Below are 8,285 nucleotides of genomic sequence, written 5' to 3' on the forward strand. Positions count from 1 at the left end.
CTCTTCAGACACACCAGAAGAGGGCGTCAGACCCCATTACAGATGGTTGTGAGCCACCATGTGGTTGCTGGGAATTGAACTCAGGACCTCCGGAAGAGCAGTCGGTGTGCTTAACTACTGAGCCATCTCTCCAGCCTTGAAACTATTCTTTAAACTGTACCAATGTGAGGAGGCATTGATGGGGCTGCAGAAACCATGTGGTCTGGCCATACAAAATGAAATTCAGAGAGGTTTCCAAAATGCCCAGGAAACATGAGGACCACAGTCCTGTTGTGGTCTGTACACCGCAGAGGAGTCCACTCACCCACAGTTGTGCAGAGGGAGATGGCTAGTGTTCACCCAGAGTCCCCCTGCCCACCAAGAGCCTGTTTACATGAGGAGTTACTGCAGTGCTGAGAAATTCCAGAAGGGGGCAGCCTGCTCTCAGCCCTGGCCGTGGGTTTGTCTATGGCTACCTAAGCCAATATGTTAGCCGCCCTCCCTTCCCCTCCTAATCTCCTCTTCCTCTTCTTCCTCCTTTTCTTTTTCCTCCCCCTCTTTCTCCTCCTCTTCCTTTTCCTCTCCCTCTTTGAGACAGATTCTTCTATGTAGTCCAGGCTGGCCTTGAACTTTTTTTTTCAACATTAGTTCTATTTTTTTAAGCAAAACAAAACAAAACATTTCTTTATCTTTTTTAATGTGTGTGTGGGTTTGCCTCCATTACATGTATGTCTGGTGCCCTCTGAGATAAGAAAGTGTGGGATCCCCTGGAACTGGAGTTACAGACATTTCTGAGTTGCCATGAGGTTACTTCGAAGCAAATGCAGGTGCTCTAGGTTAGCGTCAAGTAGTCTTTTTTTTTTTTAATTGTTTTTTTTTTAATTAGTTTTATGTATGTGAATACACTGACTCTCTCTTCAGACACACTAAAAGAGAGCCTTGGATCCCATTACAGACGGTTGTGAGCCACCATGTGGTTGCTGGGAATTGAACTCAGGACCTCTGGAAGAGCAGTCAGTGCTCTTAACTGCTGAGCCACCTCTCTAGTCCCTGCATCAAGTACTCTTTTTAAAAATTATTTATTCATGTGTGTGTGTGTTCCGTGTGCATGTCACACTGCACAGGTGGAGGTCAGAGTTCAATTTTCAGAAGTCAGTTCTCTCCTTTCACCATGTAGGTCCTGGGGGTGGAACTTAGGTCATCAGGCCTGGGGGCAAGTGCCTTCACCTGCTGAGGAATCCAGAGCTCCTAACTACTGAGCCATGCCTCTTCAGTTTACTGCATCCAGTTATACCAATCCAAGTTAAAAGTGGATCCCAAATGGTTATGTTATACAAGCCGTGAGGTTTTTAAACTTGTGACAAGGGACAGAAGGGAAATCCTACTAACTGTAAGAAGATCCTCACTGAAACTTCAGAAAGCCACAGTATAAAAAACAAATAAACAAAAACAAACAACAAAACAAAAGAAAAAAAAACCTTCATAAACTTTCAACTTAGACTTCACTCCATGCTTGGACAATCTGGTCTCTGTCAGGAACCGCCATGTTTTCTACTGTTCATCCTGTAGCTAAATGACTTCTCCTTGTTCTGGATGTTCAATTAGGTGCTATCGAAGGCAAATGCCTTCTTAAATGCCTTCACTCGTTTCTTTTTACTGTAACCATTGATGTCCCGTGGGCAGTAGTAAGGGTCTTCCTGTCATTTCTCTCCTGGATTCTTCCATGGATGCTGTAATGGCTATTCCTGGTTGTCAACTTGACTATATCTGGGATGAACTACAATCCAGAATTGGAAGGCTCACCTGTGATCCTGATCTTGAGGCACAGTGGCTATGAAAAGCTTAGGCCCAGGCAAGGTAGTGCACGCCTTTAACAGAAGACTAAGACAAAGAGATCTGAGTTCAAGATCACCCGGGACAAAGCAAGTTCCAGATTCAGGCATGTGAGCACACACCTTTAATCTGGGCCACACCTTCTGCTGGACGCCTACACCAGGACATTGGAAGAAGGAAGACTCTCTTCTTCGCCTGCTTGCCTTGTAGGGCTGAGCAACTGATAGATCCTTCGACTCCATTCACAGCTGCTCCTGACCATTGTTGGGGAGTTGGACAACAGACTGTAAATCAACAACAAATTCCCTTACTATATAGAGACAACCGTAAGTTCTGTGACTCTGGAGAACCCTGACTAATACAGATGCCCTCAGTGCCGTTAGGAAACAGCCATCACTTCCCTAGCATCAGTGATGAGATCAAAAGACCAAGAGCCCCGGGGGATCTAGTGCTGGTTACTCCCCAGCTGTTGATGGAGAGACTGTCTAAGGTCTAGTTCAAGGGCTCTGGGAAGTCCATAGGCATCGTTTACTACAGTACTCTGTTCCATCCCACATGATCTACCCTATAGCTTCATGACCTGCAGAATTAATGGAAACTGATGGGAACTAATGGGGCCTAGGGGTCAAGGAGTGGAGGTTCTGAATGGTGGGAATACAATTCCTTTTCTTCCATGGATGTGGCTTCCTGAGGAGCGGGACTGGGCCAGGATGGCATGGAAAGGGCACAGCTTTGAGTCTGGGGAAGTAGGGACATAATGGGAAGCAGCAGAGTCCTTGAGAGAGGCTCAGTGGTTGGGTGGCCTCAAATTTTTTTTAAAGATTTATTTATTTATTATATATGAGTACACTGTAGCTGTCTTCAGACACACTAGAAGAGGGCATCAGATCTCATTGCAGATGGTTGTGAGCCACCATGTGGTTGCTGGGATTTGAACTCAGGACCTCTGGAAGTGCAGTCAGTGCTCTTTAACCACTGAGCCATCTCTCCAGCCCTGGCCTCAAATTTTATAAAAATTAAATTAAAATTATCTTTTCATGGGGGGGGGGGGAAGCACATGTGTGAAGGTCAGAGGACAATTTGCAGGAGTGACTTCTTTCCTCCACTGTGTGGGTCTCAGAGACCAAACTCAGATCCTCAGGCTTGGCAGCAAGCCTCTTATATTATTCATTAAGCCATCTTGCCAGCTCGGGTTTTGAACTTCTGATCCTCCTGCCTTTTGTCTCCCAAAAGCTGCCCTTCTAGGTACTTATTGCAATGCCAGAGTGTTTGTGTTGAAAGTTAAAACATCCGTGCTTTTATTTTACTTTCTATAATCTATTAATTATTATTGTTATCTGTGTGGGCGGGCATGTATGTCATGTTGCCTCTGTGGAGATCAAAGGCTGTGGAGTTGGTTCTCTCCTTTCACCTTCTGTGGGTTCTGGAGTTCAAACTCAGGTTGTTGGGCTTGCCCAGCAAGCATTTAACCTGCTCAGCAGTCTTATGCCAGGTGTTACCTTTATTAATTGTTATTCCTTGTGTTGTGTTAATAAAGGTCTCTCTCCGGCTAGAGAGATGGCTCAGAGGTTAAGAGCACTGACTGCTCTTCCAGAGGTCCTGAGTTCAGTTCCCAGCAATTACATGGTGGCTCATAACCATCTATAATGAGAACTAGTGTCCTCTTCTGGTATATAGGCATACACGTAGGCAGAACACTATATACACAGTAAATAAGTAAATCTTTAAAAATAAAAAGAAAACAAAACACAACAAAGGTCTCTGTCATCTTCATTTCCTAGAAGATATGCCTCAGAATGCCTGTTCATGGCCACACAGTTGATAATGAAGAGAACTGTGGGCTCTGGCCAGACCTTCTGTCCACCAAGTTCAGGACATTTCATGAAGGACTCCAAGAATTACTTCAAGGACTCTGCAAAGTCTGTATTCTCTGTTCTATCCCATGTGATCTCCCCTATAGCTTCTTGACATGCTGAATTAATGGGAACTATATTTACAAACCGTATAGGCTCTTCCTGAATCTAGGGAAAGGGGCAGTTCAGGGTAGTTGCTGAATTTCTGCATCCAGTTGCTATGGTGAGGGAATTGAGAATCATCAACAACACTCATCTTTGCAATAATACCGTCTTAGTCATAGTTCTATTGTTGTGAAAAGACACCATTCCCAAGGTAACTTACAAAGAAAAGGATTTAACTGGGGACTTGCTTACTCTCAGAGGTTTGGTCCATTATCTTCATGGTGGGGAGCGTGGCGGCATACAGGCAGACATGGTGCAGGAGCAGTTGTTGAAAGCTTTACATCCTGACCTACAGACACAGAGAGAAAGAAATGTTGGGTCTGGTGTAGGCTATTTGTTTTTTGTTGGTTTTTTTTTTTTTTTAGATTTATTTATTTTATGTGCATGAGTGCTCTATCTGTATGTATAGCTCTTCTGCATGCCAGAAGAGGACATCAGATGCCAGTATAGATGGTTGTATGCCAACCTGTGGTTGCTGGAAATTGAAATCAGAACCTCTGGAAGAACAGTCAGTGTTCTTAACCCCAGAGCCATGGTGTAGGCTATTTGAAATCTCAAACCCCAACCCCACCACACACTTCCTCCAACAAGAAGATACCTCCTAAGTCTCCTAATCTTTCTCAAATAGTGCCACTCCCTCTTGACTAAGCAAGCATTCAAATATCTGAGCCTATGGGCATCATTCATGTTCAAACCGCCACAAAAACTATCCTTTATTTTGGTTCCATTTCCCGAACCACTGCCCATTTCTTTAAGTAATCAACCTTGTGCATGTAAAACGTCAAAACTGTTCATCAAGTGGTGTGGGGGGGGGGGGCTGGAGAGATGGCTCAGCGGTTAAGAGCACTGACTGTTCTTCCAGAGGTCCTGAGTTCAATTCCCAGCAACCACATGGTGGCTCACAACCATCTATAACGGGATCCATACCCTTTTCTGGTGTGTCTGAAGAAAGCAATGGTGTACTCATATACATTAAATAAATAAATAAATAAATAAATGAAATGTTTAAAAAAAAAGTGGTGTGTGGGGGTAAACATCTGTAAAACCAGCATTCAGGAAGTGGGGCTAGGAGGATTGCTTTATGTTACAGGCTAGCCTGGGCTACAGTAGTAAATGTCAAGTCAGCCAAAACTGCATGACATGACCCTCTCTCAAACAAAACAGTTTAGCATGGGATCCCTCCCGTCTGCTCTCTAGCCTATGGTTAGATTGCACTCCTTGGCTCTTGGAATTGAGTGTGGCCAAGAACTAGTGGTGTGTAAACAGAAGAGCTTCAGAGTTCTTCAGTGTATGGTGGGCTGTGGCTATCGAGGAACAAACCTGTGCTACAGATTTTTTTTTAAATTTAATTGGTTCATTGTGGGGTTTACATCATGCACCCCAATCCCACTCATCTCCCCTCCCCTTGTACCTCCCCTCCACCCTTGCAACCTCCTCCTCCTCAACAACAACAACAACAAAAAAAAAAACTCTTGTTATGGAAACTGTATTGTGTCACAGTGTGTCCTACTGTGATACAATATATATATATATATATATATATATATATATATATATATATAGAGAGAGAGAGAGACACTATATATGTTGAATATATATATATATATATATATATATATATACACACACACACACACAATATAGCCTTTTCCCACACCTTTTTGCTTGCAAAGAAGTTCATTTCATTGCAGTGAGTCACTGGTCTGGTTCGAGGCCTCTGGCCTCTGCTACTCTATCAGTACTGGACCTCACTGGGACTCCTCTCCGATGTCCTGTTGTTGCCCTGTGTCATGGAGATCCTGCAGTTTTGGATCAGTAGGACTGGCTCCTTCATGCACTCCAGCAGTTCACCCATGGGTAGATGTCAGGGTGGGCCAATACAAAGCCCTGGATCTGGGCCTGAGCGGTGTCTGAGCTGGGCAGTCCACTGTCTCTCCCACTATCATGCCCTCGGAGCTGGCTCACTGGTACCTCTCTCCTGAGCAGGCAAGGTGCAGGGCCCAAGCGTTGCAGCTGGTAAGGGAGGGACATGGCCAGTCTTCCCACTCTCATGATCCTGGGGCTAGTTCTCCTTGTCATAGATGAAGAGATGAGGGAAGTGAGGAGGGTATCTCTCCCTCATCCACAACATTGCCTGGCAGACAAGAGGCAGGAGCAGCTTTCCCATGCTCACACCTTTGGGGTGTGTCCTCCCTCCCCCATCAGGGTCAGCTCTACTGTGCTGCCTGGTTAGGTGCAGGGCCTGCTCTCCTGAGTGCTGCAGCTTGTGAGGGGATAAGGACAGCTCTCCTGCTCTCATGACTCCAGGGTCAGGTCTCTTGCCTGCCACAGGGGGTGAGGAGCAAGGAGAGGAGGTTATCTCCCTCATCCATGCTACCACACAGGAGACAAGTGGTAGCCCAGCTCTCCAGTGCTCACCCTGAAACTCCTGCAATGTGTTGTGGGTTGGGTGGCTGGGAACGCTAGGCTGGAAGTTAGGCATGGCGGCTGTGGCTACAGTGGCTCATTAAAGGCTTCTCCATGGTTCTTCATGGCGCAGTCCCAATGACACAAGAAAGTCCATGAGTTTTACAGGCTTTATTTTCATGGCAGGTGTAGATGGATCTGGATGGGCAACCCCCTGAAACTCAGGGCAGACCTGAGTTACAAAGGGAGGGAGAGAAGGGGGAGGGGCTGGAGAAGAATGCTTAATTAGCTCCACCCTCTGACCTTCAGGTACCTCATTAGTTTGTAAATCTCTCTAGGGCCTGAGGCCCGTTCCTCGTGACTGATGGCCTTAGATCTCTCTGTGGGAGGGGCTGTGGAGGGTTGAAGTTAAATGAAAAGAACCAGGGCCTGGGAGCAGAGCCGAACTCCTGCCGTCCAGTAAGAGTCTGGGGTTCCAAGCTCATGCTCGACCAAGCACCCAGCTGCTTCTCACAATCCACGGCCCCATAATGTGTAGCACCTCTCTCCTGAGTACTGTAGCTGGCTAGGGCTGGGGACAGCTTTCCTGCTCTCAGGCCCCCAGGGACAGCTCTCCCACAAGGACGAGGTAAGGGGTGGGGCCAGTTCTGCACAGCCCTCAGATATCAATATGTCCCTGGGCAGCAGCCCAGACCAGGGACATCTGCCTGGCCTTTGGTGGTAACAAACCCATGTTGCTGAGGGCCACAGATCCAGATGTGTCTCCCCGCCCCCCCCCACAGCCCCCCCCCCCCCCGTGGCAGCACAGACAACAATCCCATTATGGTCCCAGGTGGCGTCATAATTACTCACATCAGGCTGTCCCTCACTACCCTCGAGCCCCCAGCTCTGCCTCTCTTCATTGTGCCCACATCCTTCTGTTTCTCTTTCTCTTCTATTTCTCCACCACTTACTTGCTCCCAGGGTCTCTGAGTGTCTGGGGTCATCTCAGGAGTGGTCTCAGGAATGCTATGCCCCACTTGTGCATTATGGCACCAGGTGGGGTCATCTTGGGCATTGTCTGCCCTCCCAAGCCTGCATGGCACCAGACTGGTGGTCATCTCATGCTAGCTTCCTGTCTGGGCCAATCTAGTGGTCACCTCAGGCTTGCGCCTTGCCTGGCCCGCCCAAGTGACCCCTTGCAAAGGTCCTCTGTCTCAGGCTTACCTGGGGGCCCTGTGATCCCAGGTGGTGTTCTTCTAGTTTCTGGTTTGTTCCCTGTCCTGGAAGCCTATCCAAGTCTGTTTGGCACAGGATTGGTGGTCATCTCGGGCTAGCTTCCTGTGCAGGACCCTGGCGCTAGACTGGTGGTTGTCTCAGGCTCGATTTTTACAGGGAATGTTAGGCTAATAATCTAATCATTCAGGTGTTCACAGGTCAGAACACTGAGTGTAACCTCGCTCCTCTCTGCCACCTACTGACGCACATGTGACACAGCAGCCACACCAGCAACATTCCGGAGGCAGGGTCGAAGCTGCTTTCAAAGCACTGCACACACACACACACACACACACACACACACACACACACACACCCGGTCTATCTGAATGGCAAAGATCAAATGACCAACCTAACCCTGTGAAAAGGCAGGAAAGAAGAGGCAGAGCTCCTGGAACTGGACAGTCAGGAACAACGCACACAGGAATTTCGTGTACAACTCTGGGAAGCGTCTTAGCACTTTTCTAGCCAATCAACCACGTCCCTCATAAATTCCTCTCTGGTCTAAGAGAGATGATCACTTTATTCATACAAGAATCTATATTTAAGTGAAAAGAGCGGCTCTATTCATAACTATCTCACACTGGAAGCAAACCAGATGTCCTGGTGATGAGAGAAAGGATAACCCGTGGCACATCTGTACACTGAATGCTACTCAACAAGAATGAGCAGGTGCATCAGAAAGCGTGCACGCACACACACACACAGACACAGAGACAGACAGACAGACAGACAGACAGACACACACACACACACACAGTTAAGATGTAATAATTTTAAAAGACAACCCTC

General features: G+C 47.1%; 1 non-coding gene across 1 annotated transcript; it reads right to left on the reverse strand.

Annotated features, from left to right (window-relative positions):
• Positions 1-7,612: 7,612 nt before the first annotated feature.
• On the reverse strand, positions 7,613-7,742 carry LOC117721099 (small nucleolar RNA SNORA17). Its single transcript, XR_004608374.1, has one exon. It is a non-coding gene; the product is annotated as a small nucleolar RNA SNORA17 (small nucleolar RNA).
• Between the last annotated feature and the right edge of the window lie 543 nt (positions 7,743-8,285).

Source organism: Arvicanthis niloticus, chromosome 15 (assembly GCF_011762505.2).
Source record: "Arvicanthis niloticus isolate mArvNil1 chromosome 15, mArvNil1.pat.X, whole genome shotgun sequence".
NCBI classification, from domain to species: domain Eukaryota; kingdom Metazoa; phylum Chordata; class Mammalia; order Rodentia; family Muridae; genus Arvicanthis; species Arvicanthis niloticus.